Source organism: Carya illinoinensis, chromosome 7 (assembly GCF_018687715.1).
Source record: "Carya illinoinensis cultivar Pawnee chromosome 7, C.illinoinensisPawnee_v1, whole genome shotgun sequence".
NCBI lineage: Eukaryota > Viridiplantae > Streptophyta > Magnoliopsida > Fagales > Juglandaceae > Carya > Carya illinoinensis.
Window position 1 is genome coordinate 9,618,258 of NC_056758.1, and position 17,462 is coordinate 9,635,719.

The 17,462-nt window shown below is 32.9% G+C and overlaps 1 non-coding gene across 1 annotated transcript; it reads left to right on the forward strand.

The window, feature by feature from the left end:
- Window positions 1–3,074: 3,074 nt before the first annotated feature.
- LOC122317634 lies at window positions 3,075–3,182 on the forward strand. Its single transcript, XR_006244559.1, has one exon. It is a non-coding gene; the product is annotated as a small nucleolar RNA R71 (small nucleolar RNA).
- The last annotated feature ends 14,280 nt before the right edge of the window (window positions 3,183–17,462 follow it).

The window sequence follows — 17,462 nt, forward strand, 5'->3', positions numbered from 1 at the left end:
GTGGTTAGCAAAGTTTTAAGCCGACAAAAAGCTTCTTGACACTCGGGTGTCCAATCAAATTTTACATCATTCATCAATAGCTTACATAGAGGCTTAGAAGTAGAGTTAAAGTCTTTGATAAATCTCCTATAAAAACCCGTATGCCCAAGAAAAGATCTAATGTATTTTATTGACTTAGGTGTAGGAAGTTTAGAAATCAACTCAATTTTTGCTCTATCTACTTCAAGTCCTCTAGATGAAACAATATGTCCTAGAACAATGCCCTGTTGTACCATGAAATGACACTTCTCCCAATTAAGTAGCAATTTCTTCTCTTCACACCTGGCCAAAACAACTTGTAAATTGGTTAAACAACTCTCAAATGAATCACCAAATACAGAAAAATCATCCATAAACACTTCTAGGGTGTTCTCAATCATGTCACTAAAAATGCTAAGCATGCATTTTTGAAAAGTTGCTGGTGCATTGCATAAACCAAAAGGCATTCTCCTAAAAGCAAAAGTACCAAAAGGACAAGTAAAGGTGGTCTTTTCTTGATCCTCTGGTGCTATTTCTAATTGATAGTAACCGGAGAATCCATCTAAGAAGCAATAAAAAGCATGTCCAGCAACTTTTTCTAACACTTGATCAAGAAAAGGCAAAGGAAAATGATCTTTCCTACTGGCGGCATTCAACTTCCTATAATCTATACACATGCGCCAACTAGTAGGAATTCTGGTGGGAATCGATTCATTTTGCTCATTTTTAACAATGGTAAGCCCAGATTTTTTTGGAACTACATGAATAGGACTTACCCACTTGCTATCCGAGATGGGGTAAATGATACCCACATCAAGCAATTTCAACACCTCACTTTTAACCACTTCCTTCATTGTGGGATTCAACCTTCTTTGCATTTCCCTAGAAGGCTTTGCTTCATCTTCTAAATAAATCCTATGGGTACACTCCAAGGGACTTATACCTTTTATATCAGCCATTGTCCACCCAATAGACTTTTTATGCTTCTTAAGGAACCCTAGCAATTTATCTTCTTGTTCACTAGTTAAGTGAGAAGAAATTACCACAGGGAAGGTGCTTTGTGGTCCTAAGAAAGCATACTTCAACTCCAATGGAAGAGGTTTGAAGTCCAAAGTTGGGGATTGCTCCTCTGAAGGCTTGAGGGTTGATGTCAATGGTGGAAGTTGCTCAAATTTTGGCCTCCATGGTGGTGTAACTTGCTGACCTATTGAGGAAACAAAAGATGAATCATTAACATTATCAAATATTTTCAAATCTTCTTCAAATTCCTCTAAAGAATCAATAAGTTGAAAGTAATGTGTAGAATTTTCATCAATGAAATTTTCCAGCAAATTCACTTCATGAACTTCTTCAACTTCTTGCGGTTGCCTGCAAAGATTAAAAATATTTAGTTCCAAGGTCATATTTCCAAAACTCAACTTTAAAACTCCACTTCTACAATTTATGAGTGCATTAGAAGTAGCCAAGAAGGGTCTTCCTAAGATAACAGGTACTTGGAAGGTAGAATGAGTAGTCAATTGCATGTCGAGTATGACGAAGTCTACCGGATAGTAGAATTTGTCTACTTGAACCAAAACATCTTCCACAACACCCCTAGGAATCTTAATAGACCTATCAGCCAACTACAATGTGATAGAAGTAGATTTCAACTCACCCAATCCAAGCTGTACATAAACATTATAAGGCAATAAGTTCACACTTGAACCTAAGTCTAATAATGCTTGGCCTATTTTTGAGCTCCCTATCATACAAGCTATGGTAGGGGATCTTGGGTCCTTGTATTTGGGAGGAGTGTTGGTTTGAATAATAGCACTAACCTGCTCAATAAGAAAAGCTTTCTTTTGCACATTCAATTTTCTTTTTACGGTGCATAAATCCTTTAAAAATTTAGCATAGGTAGGAATCTGTTGAATAGCATCTAACAATGGTATATTAATCCTAACTTGCTTAAAAATTTCAAGAATTTCAGCGTGATGCTTATCTTTATGCAAAGGGGCTAACCTTTGAGGAAAAGGTGCAAGTGTAGTGCTTGGGACACTTTCAGATTCCAAAGGATCATGTGCCTCATTTTCAGAAGGAGGTTTAGAAGTGTTACCATTCTTTTCTACCTCTTGAGCTGGAATGCCAATCACCTTACCACTTCTCAAGGTTGTAATAGCCTTGACTTGCTTGACATTTGAATCTCCTGCCATACTTTGAAATTGCTGGTTTTGGCCTTGGGGATTAGGCTGAGATTGTGCAGGGAACTTCCCTTTCTCTTGAGCACTCATGGTTGTAGTCAACCTTGTGACTGACCCACGAATCTCAGCAATGGCTTGTGAATTTTGACTGTTGATAGCAGCTTGGCTTTGCATGAATTGTTGAAAATTGGTGGACAGCTGCTGGAAGTTGGTGGATAAGTGCTGGAAATTGTCTTCAAGGTTCTTTTTCTGGGCTGGCACCATGTGGTTGGCATATTGAGATGGGCCTGGACCTCCTGGGGTAGTGTAGGGTGCAAATTGTGAAGGACCAGCTATGTTAGGTGCAGGTAAAGCAGCTTGATCACCTCTCCAACTGAAATTAGGGTGATTTCTCCATCCTGAATTGTAGGTGTTGGAATAAGGACCTGAAACGATTTAGCAACCATATTTACAGCATTAGATTGATCCAAGAGAACTTCTTTAAAGGCAGGAATAGTCGGGCAATCATTAGTTGAATGCCCTTGGTCCTCACAAATATTACAGCTCAAGGTAATCTGAGGTACAGCTTGTACTTCATTCACTTTCTTCAGTTCTATGGTTTCTAATTTCTTAGAAATCATAGCCAACCTAGCATTCAAATCATCTACTTCTCTCAGATTATATTTCCCACCCCCTGAAATTGTCCTTGAACTTTCCGACCTATCATGAACATCAGATGTATCCCATGATTGTGCATTTTCAGCTAGATAATCAAAATATTCAAAAGCTTCATCAGGTTCTTTGTTAAAAAACGCTCCATTACACATGGTCTCCACAAATTGTCTCATCTTTGGTTGCAACCCCTCATAAAAAAAACTAATGACCCTCCAATTCTCATATCCATGATGAGGACATGCATTTAAAAGGTCTTTGAATCGTTCCCAACAATGATAAAATGTTTCCACATCCTTTTGGCCAAAATTCATGATCTGTCTTTTCAAGGCATTGGTTTTATGCATGGGAAAAAATTTCTTTAAAAATTCAGTTTGCATTTCTTGCCAAGTCCCAATGGATCTTGGTCTTAAAGAATTCAACCATGTCTTAGCGTTGTCTTTTAAGGAAAATGGAAACAGTTTCAATCTTATGATCTCATCAGTGCATGTTCTATCCACGAATGTGGAATACACTTCTTCAAACTCTTTGATATGCAAATAGGGGTTTTCAGATTCTATACCATGAAAGTGTGGTAACAATGGAATCATCCCGGGTTTGAAATTAAAAGCATTTGCATTAATAGGTAAAATGATGCAAGAATGTGTGCTAGTCCTAACAGGCTGAAGATATTCTCTAAGAGTCCTGTTTGGATTCTCCACTTCCCTATCATGATGCTCATTTTCAGCCATGATGCTATCAGTGTCTGATGATGATTCAACAGAAGATGATGCAGAGCTAAAAGATGTCAATGATTCTGTCCGAAACAATCGAGATGTATGGTCTCTAGTCCAACCAGTCATACAAACAAGAGTAGATAATCAAAGACAATGAAAAATAAACAAAAAGAAGGAAAAAAAGATTAGATGTCACCCAGGCTGTGAAAAGGTTCACAGCTCCACAAACGTCCTCTCAGCAGTAGAGGAATGCTCTAATAAGCACCAGTTGTCCCCGGCAACGGTGCCAAAAACTTGACTCGGTCTCGAATGCACTTCCAAGTGTAGAAGTGTCAAGTTGTATCAAGGATAAGTCCAGGATCGTATTCCACAGGGACAAAGGGTTATCAAAGCGTATAAGAAATTTGTGAGTAACAAATGAATCGAGTATGAGAGATGAAAATAAAATTAAAATGCAATGCAAAAAGATAATCAAAATTGAAATTAGAGTTTCTAAAAAAAAAAACAAATTAACGAACACTTGGGTTGGGTTTGGGACTCTCTTTATTTTGGATTCTAGATAATTTTCTCGATTAACAACCCAATCAAGGCATTGATAATCGGAAGATAAAAAGGTTAAGCTCAAGTTTTGCAATATTTTCCTAAGGGATTCTCTACTTTACTAGTCAAACACACATTAATAAACAACTGAGAGAGGCCTTGATAGTTTTCAAGCTTTTGTTGTGCCTTACGTCAACAACAAAACAAGAGCAAGAACCACAATCTATTTTCAATTCAAATCCAACTAGTAATATAGAGTGATCATCATTTATCGACAAAATATTGCACTATACTAGAATCCAAAATAAATTAAATCTCATTCCACAACCCAAGCTTCAAAAATTAGCTACACATAATAATTCTAACAACAAAGATTAATCTAAGTAAAGCCATAACAAAAACTGAAAAGAAATAAAAATAAATAAATAAAACCACAAGCTCCACGCCGACTCGACTAAGAACTTAGGAAAGAAAACTGGGCAACTAAAAAAAATAATAAAACTGAAAATGAGTCCTCTGAAATAACAACTAAAAAACATACAACGTAAAGCAAAAAAAATGAAACCAGCGCCGCAAGGCCACCGACTCCCCTGCATCTCTAAAGGAACGAAAATGTGAAAAAAAGAAAACAGCCAAAAGAACAATGAAACCCGAGAGGAAGAGAGGGCCTTCCGTCTGTCTGAAATCTTAAACTAAAGACTAGTAGAATAATAAAAACGAGAGAGTTTTGAAATGAAAAAAAAAAAGAAACTAAAACAGAAAATTCCCAAAAGATGAAAATGAAAAAGTAAGTAAATTAAATGCTGAACTGAACTGCAGGAAAATAAAAATAAGAACTACTCCTACTGCCTAACGAAAGCAACCCAGCAATAAAACTCAAAAGCCAAAAATAATGAAACCGAGAGAGAGAGTTCCGTCTCCAACGAAAAATGCAAAAAAAAAAATGTCTCCAAGACAATAAACCAGCTGCTTCTCTTAAACGAGAAGAAAAGAAAGAAAACTGAAACTCCAAGCTCCTGCTGCCCCCAAACCGAAAGCAAGAAAAAAATGAATGAAGGTAAAAGTCAAGAAAAACAGCCGCCCAAGTCTTGCCCCCTGCTGCTGCCAAACGAAGACTCCCAGCCGTATAAAACAAGTTGAGAAGTAAAGAGTCAAAGATCTCCTGCTGCTACTTTCGGTCCAGCTATCCTTCATCTGCTGTTGCACGTTCAGTCATCCGAAAAAAGAAGGAAGAATGATTCTTTACTGATCAACGTGATTTGTTCCAGCATGCAGAGTGTGAGCTGTCATTGACCTTCCATGTGCAGAAACAAGAAAAGCTTGCCTTCCATCAACATGTTTTCTGCATTGGTGTGCTGCTGGTCCACGTTTGAGGCTGCTGTCTGCTGTGTCAAAAACTTGTCTGCATGTGTGATGTTGTGGTCTGAATGATGCTGCATGTGTGCTGTCCATGTGGGTTTGTTGCTGCACGTTCATCTACTCGGAAAAGAAGAACAAATCTGCTGTCCTGCATGTGTGAGCTGATGTCCGCTGCATGTCTGCATGTGCTGGTTTGTTGCATGTTTGCATTTTCTGCATGTGTGCTGTGTGAGTCCACTGCATGGTCTGAATGTGTGCATGTGCATTGTGAGTCCACTGCATATGTGTGTCCGAATGGTCTTCTTTTTGCTGCTTGGTGTAGTAGCTGCTGCACATGTGATTTTTCTACAAGTGTTGTGTGAGTATTAGTGCTGTCTGAATGATGCTCTGCTGCTTTTAGCATGTGTGAGCTTCCAGCATGTGTGAGTGTCCTTGCTGCATGAAGATCCCATCATCCCGTAGCAAAAATTCGAATTTGCCCTTTTCTTCCATGCGTGACTGCTCCTTTCGGCCTTTGTTTGTATCTTGTCAAGAATGCACCTTTTATGATAATATTTCTCTATACTCAATAGGGTGTCAGCAGCTCATATATGTTTTTCTTTCTAAAAAATAATTGCCCTGCAGCGATAAATATGATATGAGAAGAGTAAAATTGAAATATTTATTTTGACATGAAACAATTGAATTATAACTCTTTTTAAGCACAAAAAATATTAGAATTTATCAATGGACTCAAGTATCATAATCTACTACATAATTAAGTACTTAAATCATTTTTGGTTAAACAATTTATTCACTTAAGTAACTTAATCATGCAGTTTTAGCGCTTCATCAATGTTAGACTGAAAGTTCAAATAAAGTACTTAGTTTTTCATAGTTAGAGGCAAAGGGAGACCCCATCCAAGATTTGGGTACCTACAATAGATATAGAAGGTTGTGTAGACAAACCATAAATACACAATCTGATGACACTAGAAAGTGAAAATGTAATTGATTTGTTTATCATACAATTTAGACAAATGTTTTTTTTTTTCAAATACATTTATATGGTTTATGTTTTCAAATATAGGCAACCCAACTTACCGAAGATGTTTTGAACATGAGTGATGCTGTAGTAACAACAGATGAAGTATGGTTGCTTGGCATACAACAAAGTGTTATTATATAGGTTTTTTTTTTTTTCCCCTAAAGTTTCTTTGCTTATTAATGCCTATTTTTAGTCATGATTTTTACATATTTTTAGAATTACTTGTAGGTGGACTTTCAACATCATAGCACTCTCAAGAATTTATGAATGCATTTGGATTATGGTTGTGTTTTTTATTGAGAATTTTTTATTAACTTTCATGGGGTTCTGTATTGTGTACTCTACTTTATTTTGTAACTGTATAAGAATGAGATTCTTATATCCTATCAAAAGGAGCTTCTACTCAATGTATTTTGTAACTCAATGAAATTCTTGTATGCAATTGTACTAAATATGTTATGGAACATTATTGAGAAATATGCAAATGGAGTTTTTTGCACAAACGTATTTACAGGTTGGGCACATTGTTACTGCATGTTACAGGATGAATAATTCAACATTATCGGATAAATATTACACTTGAAAACATAAAAAGTTTGGTATATAGTTAGGCTACATTGAAAACGTAACAAGACTCTTTTTTACACGATATATATTACATGTCACAAATCTAATTCATAGTTAGGCCACATTTAAAACACCATCAAACTTAACAAAGTTGATAAAGCTATTAATAACATAAAGACAAGTCCTTAACATATACCTAATCTTCAATTGATCTTGATCCTAGTAAACAACATGAGATTAGAATCAAAAGTCCTCAATACATGCACAGTAGCATGCATGCATCGCTAATAACAGGGCCGGCTCAATATGTTGTAGAGCATATGGCAGAAATTTTGAGTGAGCCTGTTTTCATTTTAAAACAATGAAATAAAATAAAATAATTTTAAATTTAATTTTTATATTACTTTTTTATTTAAAAATAATTCCTATCCTTTTGCAAAGTAAATTACTGATTAGAATTTTATATCACATTTTCAACTAATAATCGACTTAATCTTTGTTAGAAAATTATTGGTTTAGAGAGGATTTGATCTAATTTAATTTTACAAGACCTGCTTTAAACTCTTAGAGCTGGTTTGAATTCAGAGATGAGATGAGATGGTTTTATATGAAAGATAAAATTTGAATAAAATATTTTTAGAATATTATTATTATTTTTAGATTTGAAAAAGTTGAACTGAGATTTCAAAAAGTTGAATTGTTTATTATATTTTATGCAGAAATTTGAAAAATTTGTAATGATGAGATAATGTGAGATGAAATGCTTTTCAAATCTAAAAGAGATCTTAGAAGCAATTATAATCATTATTTTCAATAAAGTTCTATAAACAATATACGCATTTGAGAAAGTTTTGGCCCTTGCCTCTTCAAAGGATAATACAAAAGCTTTTTATGAACACTTGAAAATTAGATTTTGCTATTTATAATTTTCACACTATATATTAAACTAATAATGACAACGGAGAAGTGTATTTTTATAAGGAGAGGATGAGAGATAATTATTACGTGGAGATGTTTTTAAAACTAGTAATGACATAATAACTATTTGATACTTTTGATATTTTCTCATTGAGTTAATTTATTTTTTTTAATTAGGTCTTTTTTTCTTTTTAATTAATTTTACTTAGAATTTTTTTGGGGCCCTTTTCCACTAGGGGCCTTAGGCAATTGCCTAAGTTGCCTAATGGAAGAGCCAGCCCTCGCTAATAACTTGCCTTTCGAGATCATCTCGATTATTAAGAAGGCTCAACACTCTCTTTTGGGTTTCCTCCACTTTTTGGATCTTTTCCCTTGCAATTTTTGGTACTTCCCCTTTTTTTTAAGTTTTTCCTCTCCCTTTTGGAGAGTTTTTTTTTTTTTTTTAGCAAGTTTTTCTCATGTTCTTCTTCAATGTTTGCCCATATAAAGTAGTTGCAATATGGCATTCTTTCTAGCCAACAATTTGTTAAAAACATAGAAAATAAAATTACATCAACAATGTTTATATTTTTTGCTATCACAAGCACACTCGCAAAAATCTTACAACACAAGGCTAAATATAATAAATAATTCTTATTGCAGTCCATGGATGAGGACTTCTTTGCAGGCCCAAATGAAATTGAAGCGTTTCGCTTAAGTGAAAGCTGAGAGAGAACAACATATGAGAAGAAGCCAAATGATTTGCATGGAGAAGGTAGAGAGAGAACCAATGCACAACCTCTTGCGCATCGCCACTGCGCTGTCTCCACTGGGCATCACCACTGTGCCATCTCCATTGGGCATTGCCATTGCGCTGTCGCAACTGTGCATCGCAACTGATTGAAAAATATTTCTTCTTCTTTCTCCTTGTACTCGTCCCATGACTAGCAGCATCAGAGCAATCCTTTTTCATACTTATCGTTGATCTCTTATTGTTGATTTTTAATTTCTTATTGGCAAAGTGTTTTCCGAGATTGGGGCTGAGTTCGATAACACCAGAGTCATAAAACGTCAGTGTTGCTTTTGGGAAGTTCTAAAACATTGACTTTCTCTGCTTTTACCTTTTGAATTTGAATTTGTTTTATTTTTGAAGGAGAAGGTGAACTTGGTTTGTTTGGTTGCAAGCAATGGAAAATAATGAGGTCTTGTTATGTTTGATTATAGAATTTCTTGGTTTAAGCAACTGAAGTGTTTATGAATTTTGCTTGTGGTGCTTGCAGGTTAATTGAGACTGCTGACAATTTATGATTCTTTCGACTGTTAGTTGGAAATTTGAAGGCTTTCTATCTATTGGTTTTCAAGCAGTGTTGCAGGTGCAAGAAAATTTTTCTTTTTTCAAGCAATGTTGTTTTTCAAGTTTCTATCTATTAGTTTTCTGGGATATACTAAATTCAATAGAAAGAGCTGTAATTTTTACTTTTTGTGTAGGATATTTGTTGGTATATTTATACTTGGTCATAACTGATTCATAGTTAAAAACTGTAATCAGTTGTGAAATATGATGGGAAATTACAGTTTTTAATAAAGATTCGTAGCATTGGGTATGCATAGATGGGAAGAAATATTGGTCTACCTGTGGCAGCATGTTGGCCAAGGAAGTCGTCGTGCTTTCTGTCGATGGTGGCTAAGGAGGTCGTCGGCAGTGGAGTATGTGACTCCATCAATGGTGGAGGAGATTGGGTCGGGGGCCACAATAGAGGAAAAAATCAATTTCTCTGGGTTTAGGTAGATTGGAAAGAGGGATAATTTAGTCAATTTAATGATAAAATTGGAGACAATTCAGTCAATTTAGCCTTAGGACTGCAAATGAGTAATCTAAAGTGGACTGTATGTAGAATGACCCAAATATAATATACACAAGCTCGTCCAACCCAACTATGAAAGTTCAAATCAGACCCAACAATGAGCTCAAAATCTTATATGTGAATGGTTACTTACACCAACAAAATCCTTCATCTAAGCACACTCGTAAAAATCTTATGGCACAAAGTTTGAATGCAAAGAAAAATTATGCCCAATAAGTCTTACAAATCTAAAAGGATATAAGAGCAAAAAGTCAGCATTATACGAGTAGAAATCAACATTATAGCACAAAATTAACAATCAACAATCTATAAAATAAAATTAAAAAAAAAAAAAACAACAACAACAACCTTATGGCACAAAAAAAAAAAAAATCAACAATCTTATGGCACATTATGCAAAAGAGGTTATGCAAGTTTCCATATACAAAATTGGCATTTGTCGCCTGCTGCACCACTGTTTGACATACCACCTTGTGCTACAACATAGTCTGTTGCAAGACCCAACATTTGCACAAGCTACGTCACATGTTGGTGGCTTAAATAAAGGGACCAAGGCTTGAAGGGGCAAGGGAGAGGGGTGCGAGCCAGGGCAATGGAGAGGGGTGCTAGTTAGGGTAATGGAGGGAGCGCGGGATAGGGTTAAGGGCTACTCAATATGCACCACTTTACACATACCCAAATTGGAATCCGTATATATCGTTTTACGCACACTTAAATTCGAACAAATCGATCCACTCAAAGCCTCGTTTAATGAAACGAACCATTTCATTATATCATGTGGCTACATAAGGTGTGCATCAGACCTTCATGTTTGGGGACTGCATTTAGAATTTTCCATTTTAAATTGGATGCTTTGTCAATGTTAGTTAATTCTATGATAGAAAGTACTAATCCGATACTTTACTAATTATCATTTAGAAACAACTTAATTCATTGATGTCATATATAAAACATACACTGAAAATGTTTTAAAGAATACAAGATGTCTAGTTAAAATGCTACCTAGTAAAAAGTAAAAATAAAAAATTAATATTAAAATTAAACTAAAAGTAGAAATGAACTAACTAAAAATCAAGTAAATATCTAGTTGTTTGTGGGCTACCCTTGGTCGTAGCCTCAATTACTGTAAAATTTGAAATTCAAATTCTAGCTCCTCCTATATTTGGTGAGATATTAAAGGATTTTAGAGGATAAAGCTAAATAAAGTTTTAAGGTGTGCATATTCGGTATACTGATTTTGAGAAAAAATGGAGTCCACCATTAAAAAAGTAATTTTTTATGTGAATCCTATATTACTCATTTTTTTTTTTTTAAAGGAGTGAGTTAGACTTATACATGACCCTAAGACTATAATTTCATTTCTAAGTTTCGAAGAATTCTCGTTCAAACTCTATCATCACAATATAGTACTTGTGATAGACTTTTATTGAAAAAGTTTTAAGAATCTGAGACATTAGTGTAAATATGAAGTTTATGCATGATAGTACACAATTAGAGACATTTTTATTTTTTTTAAGAAAGTCAAGGATGTCTTAGATTTCGTCTAGGATGATGCAAACGTGAATGGTGAGAAAGTGGTAAAAAATAAATAAATAAATAAATAAAGAGAGACGAGTACATATATATATATATAATTGAAAGAGTAATGATACACAAACATTTTTCACAATACTTTTCACAACACATGATATAAAATCATGAGGGTATTTCTATAAAGTGGTCACTACAAAAAAATCATTTTTTAGGACGAAATTGCTTTGGGACGAATTAGAAATCGTCCCAAAAAGTGAGATTTTGGAATGAAATTTGAATTTCGTTCCAAAATAACGACGGAATGCCAGACCGTTCGAAAGCGCTCGAACGTTATTCTTAGGGATGAAATTTTTTGTCCCAAATAAGTTAACCGTTCGACCGTTAATGATTAACCATTCGAACGTTTAATTGTTACCGTTTGAACGTAATATTGGCGCGATAGGCAAAATTATTTTGAAGGAAAATTGACAAACCGTTCGAACGGTAAATTATAAACGTTCGAATGATGCATATTCACCATTCAAACATTATTTGAAGCAGTCGAACAGTGACCAGGGTTTTAATTTTTTAAGTTTTTTGCCAAATTATATTTAGATTAACTAGTAATTATAAAAAAATTGGTTAATTAAATAATATGAATAATCTAAATTAAGAATTATTTTAAAAAATATAAAACAATACTATTTCGTACTTAAATACTAAATTTACAAAACAAAAAATGTTGTCCATACAAAAAACAGTAAAAAAATAAATAAAATATATCATGAAGTAATTAAGACCCCAGTAAGTTAATACTGTTCGAACGTATTAACTATTATAATATATTAAATGCAATATATTTAATGCACTTATATATTATTAAACACTATATATTATATTTATAATTTTTTATATATATAGTATATATTATATTATATTTAATTAAAATATATTATACTATTGAATATTATATAGTATATAGTATAAGTTATATTATATAGTATAATTAATATAATATAGACTACTATATACATGAAACTATGTTCATGTATTTATATAACATATATATTATATGTGATATTAACTAATATATATATTTAATAGTATATGTATTACATGACTTGTTTAGTATATTTTTCATATTATATTACAGTTATAGGCTAATTAGATGACACTCTCTATTCTAGCACTATAAATGACACTATATATGCTCAATTTTAGTTTTTGTATCATTATAATACACTCTAATTGCTAGTAGTATAGATGACACTATATAATAGTAGATATCATATTATTAAATAATATTATAATAATAATATAATATAATAAACACTATATATATATATGCATGTGATACATATAACCCTATGCTATGATACCATATATATGTTATATATAATAGGTTAATATATGTACTTGACTATAATACTAGATGTAATATGATATTTTATACTATATATGTTACTAAACTATATAATATATGTTTGATTATATATTATACAGTTATATTACTATGTCTCTAAACTATAGTATATTTACAAGTTATTATATTTAAAGGTATAGTACAAAAAAAATACAATAAGCAATATTTTAATTTGACGTTTGAACGGTTTAAAATAATCCTTCAAACGTATAAGAAAATGTTCGAATGGAAATTTTCACGTTTGAACGTGAAAATTAGTGGGGGAAAATTTTCCCGCTAATCTATTTGACGTTCGAACGTTCATTAAATAACCGTTCGAACGTCAATGTTCTACATTTGCACAACAGAACCTCACAATCTCGCACTCGTTCCAGTCGACTTCCAGTCGCTCCCACGCTCATTTTCTTCCAACCAACGTCATTATTCTTCAATCCAGCCCTCAAATATTACTAACTTCTATCAATCTCTTATATTTTCGGATTAAGATGTTGTTTTTACCGTTTGGTGAAGAGTATTTAAGTTTTGGGCATTGGGTACGGGTGGATTTTCCGGTTTATCTTTCCAAATCAGGTATTCTCCTTAAATATATTCTCATTTTAGTTTTTATATAAGTGTTTTCGTTTGTTATAATGAGTTCGTCATATAGTTTGCTGTCTTTTGATGTAATTTGGACTGTAAATGTTGAGGTTGAAGACGACTGTAATTTGGAATTAATCCGTTCGAACGGTATTTGTGTGTCGTTCGAACGTATATCCTTAGATCGAACGGTGACTAGCACCGTTTGAACGTTATGTTGGTCAGTGTTAAAATAATTAACACTTTAAACGCAGGAATTGAATTAAAAATTAATTATTTATAATCTACATTTAATAATACTTAAATACTTAAAAGATTAAAGTAATCAAATGAGAATGAATTAAATTACAAATCATCTAAGATTTAATAATACTTAATTATTTAATAGTTGAATTATTCAACTATAGGTTAATACAAATAGTTTTGTTTTAATAACACAAAAATACTTAATCTTTGAATTAATAAAATGAATTTTAAATAAAATACAAATAATCTAGATTTAATAATACTTAAAAGTTAAAAAAAATCAAATAAATTTGAATTAAAATATAAATTCCAAATTATAATTGATAAAATGAATGTTAATTACAATACAAATAGTTATAATTATTAACTAGAATGTTAATTAAAATACAAATAGTTATAATTATTAACTAGATGTTAATTAAAATACAAATAGTTAGAATTAATAAAATATTTTGAAAGATATAAAACAACTATCTAATTATTTAATAATATAAATACTTAATTAATATATCTTGCATTGTTTGTTTGATACATGTTAAATATTGGCATATCTTATATTGCTTGTTCATCAAAATTAGCCTTAGACCAGTTCGGGAGTTATCAATCCGCCTTAATTGAAAGATTGATAACTCTTGAATTCTCCAGAGTAGACAGTTTGGAATTGTAAGATCATTCTCGCAAACTATCGATCTATATCTGTCATACGTCCAGCATTAAGATTTTGGCAGATTTATCCCTTGTTCTCCGGATATGCAGTTTCGGTGATGTTGTATCGACGATTAACAAGTCGGTGCACACAACCAGATGAGCATATTTGGAGAACTATGGGGAAATGCTGCCGAAATTTTGTTGGACGTGACAGATTATAGAGATTAGGTTTGCGACTATGATCTTACAATTCCGAATGGGATAGGACCAATTACCCGGTGAAAGGTGGCATACTCATTGCTTTTTACATGATTGTGGTTAGTACATGTTTGTTAGCTTGGCTTGCATCGCATGTGGGTGCTCTTATATGAACTTATGCACCTTTGACAACAAGTTCATGGAAGAAAGTCCCCCAAGATGTTAAGAACCTTATCAAGAAGCGTTGTTTGGTAATGTTTAATAAATGAAATTTAATTGGTAAATGATTTTATTTTACTTTAAAGTTAGAATATTATAAATGATAATATCTTTGTCTAAATTTTTTTCTGTAAGGATGATTTCGAATTAAATTTTGGTCGGAGAGAGGAGCGTAAAACTGTGGAAGAGCTTATGAGTAATGCATTCCACAAGTATAAGGGGAGGTGTCATGAGCATTATAATAAGTTTGAGAATAGTGAAGAAGCACGCCAACATCCTTTTCAAGATGTGCAACCTTCTGATTGGGAAAAACTTTGTGACATGTTTGAGAATCCATCATATAAGGTATAATTAATTTAATTATTTTAGTCGTCCTATTTTTAATTTCGCTTTCTAATATTTTCAATTCTTATGTAGGAGCGAAGTTCTATAAACAAAACAAATAGATCAAAATTGAAGATTACTCATCATGCAGGCTCAAGATCTTTCCACCGCTTCTCTAAGAAATTGGTATTGCTATTTTTTTATTTGTATATAGTTAACTGAATATATGAATCATAATGACTTTATATCTTAACAAATTTTTATTATAGCAAGATTCAGATGCCAATTATGATCTGATAAAATTATATGTTGTATCACATACTAATCGTAATGGAGAGTAGAGTCATTCTGATGCCCGTGAAAATTATGTAAGTATTATAATTTGTTTTAAATAAATATATTTGAATATTTATGATGATATTAACTCTTTATCTTATGTGTAGGATAAAATGGTTGCCCTGCGTGCTGAATCTGCGTCAAATCAAATTTCTCAAATAATGATGTTGAGATTTTTACACAAGTTCTAGGTGAACGTTCAGGATATTTGAGGGGTTTGGGTCGCTGTGTAAAACCTTCTCCCTCTTCTTCTTCTTCTGGGTCTGCCTCTATAGCGCAAGAGAGTGCAAATCACAGAATTGGTTGCAAAACAACAAGAGTTAGAGGCTCAATTGGTGAGACAAGGAGACATGGAGATGCGCCTCAAACAACATGAAGAAGAACAAGCAGTGTTCAGGAGAGATATGCAACTCCAAATGCAACAGCTTATGTAACAGTACAGGCCTCCGACCAACTGATGGTTTTTTACGTCTAGCTTATGACATTATCTAATTATGTATGAACAATGCTAGTCTCATGGTTATTTATTTCTTCGCACTTATTATAAAACTTTTGTGAGTAATTAAACAGTTCCTAATTTATGTTTTTCAAATATTATGGATGTCTATTTAGTTTTTTTATAATTATTAGTTTTAATAAAAATAATATCCGTTCGAACGACCGTATCACGTTCGAACATTAATGGGTAGACCGTTCAAACGATAATGTACCGTTCAAACATTAATGACCAAACCATTTGAACGATACCAGATGCTCAAAAAAACGTTCAAACGCAGGTCATTACCATAGCATTCGAACATTGATCAGCACCATTCGATCTCTTCTACCATTCGATCTGTTCCTTTAACGTTCGAACGTAATTCTATTGATCGTTTGAACGTATCTTGATAACCGTTCAAAAGATACATTAATGTTCGATCGGTAACTGAGAAGCATTCGAACGCCATTCTGAAACGAATTTTAACGTTGACAAAAAATGTCATCGTTCGAACGGTATCGAATGGTCAATTTCAAAATCATTCCAAAAGATATATTTTGGAACGAAATTGTGATTTTCGTCCTAATATATCTTCTGGGACAGTGATGTTGGGACGACCTTGGGATGAAATTTTTTCGTCCTAAAAAATCTTTCAGAACGAAATCTATATATTTTGGGACGAAAATTTTCGTCCCAAAAAATATTTTTTGTTGTAGTGGGTGTTATTTTTATATGGTATTTTACAATATTATCCCTTATTTTAAAACATGATTGTGAAATATGTTGTAAAAAGTATCGTGTGTTTATCAATTTTCCTATGAGAATTTGGACTTGTGAGCTGATCACGTATGAATTCTTTTTCTGTGTCTTTGCTTTCTCTTTCCTTTTCTTTATTATTATTATTATTATTATTATTATTATTATTATTATTATTATTATTATTATTATCTTTTGGGGCCTGGTCCTCCTCCCTAACTTTTACATTATATTTCTTCAACAAAAAAAAAATCATTATACTACTAATAATTGATCATAATATATATATATATGGAATATCCTATTTTTGATTTCTCTGTTTTTTTTTTTATCTCCCCTCTCTCATCGATCCTCTTTTGATCTCCTTTTGTCCGCAAATCATTTTCCGTCAATCAGTTAAAGTTCAGAGGCAAAAAGCAAAAATTTCCACTTGGTCGTTCATGGTCATCTAAAGCTCTGCAAAGGGCACTTGTCATGCACGCAGCAACAAATAATTTGGACGAAATGTGCCAAAAACGATTAAAAAAATCGAAATGAGTGATCGTTAGGGTTTACAGGTTTGGACTCGAGTTGGATATATTCAATTAAAGTAGTTTATGGATACTCATCATGTAATTGAGGATTTGGTTAGATTTCATGTGTGAAAATATTACTAAATAATTCAAGAAATGCATATAAAAAGCAAGACATGGGTTCATCTAAAGTAGTTTTTATGAGATTTGTCACGATCATGTTGATGGGAATTAACAAGATGATCATATTAGATATACAATATCATTTACAAAGGCAGGAATATTCCATGCGCGTACGGATGACATTTGAGTATCTTTATTTTCCATTATTCTACAAGATCGAACTAAAGATTTAGGTTTAAGGAATTGAGACTGCGACAATAATATTGTAAAACGTGTATGTAAGTTTATCAG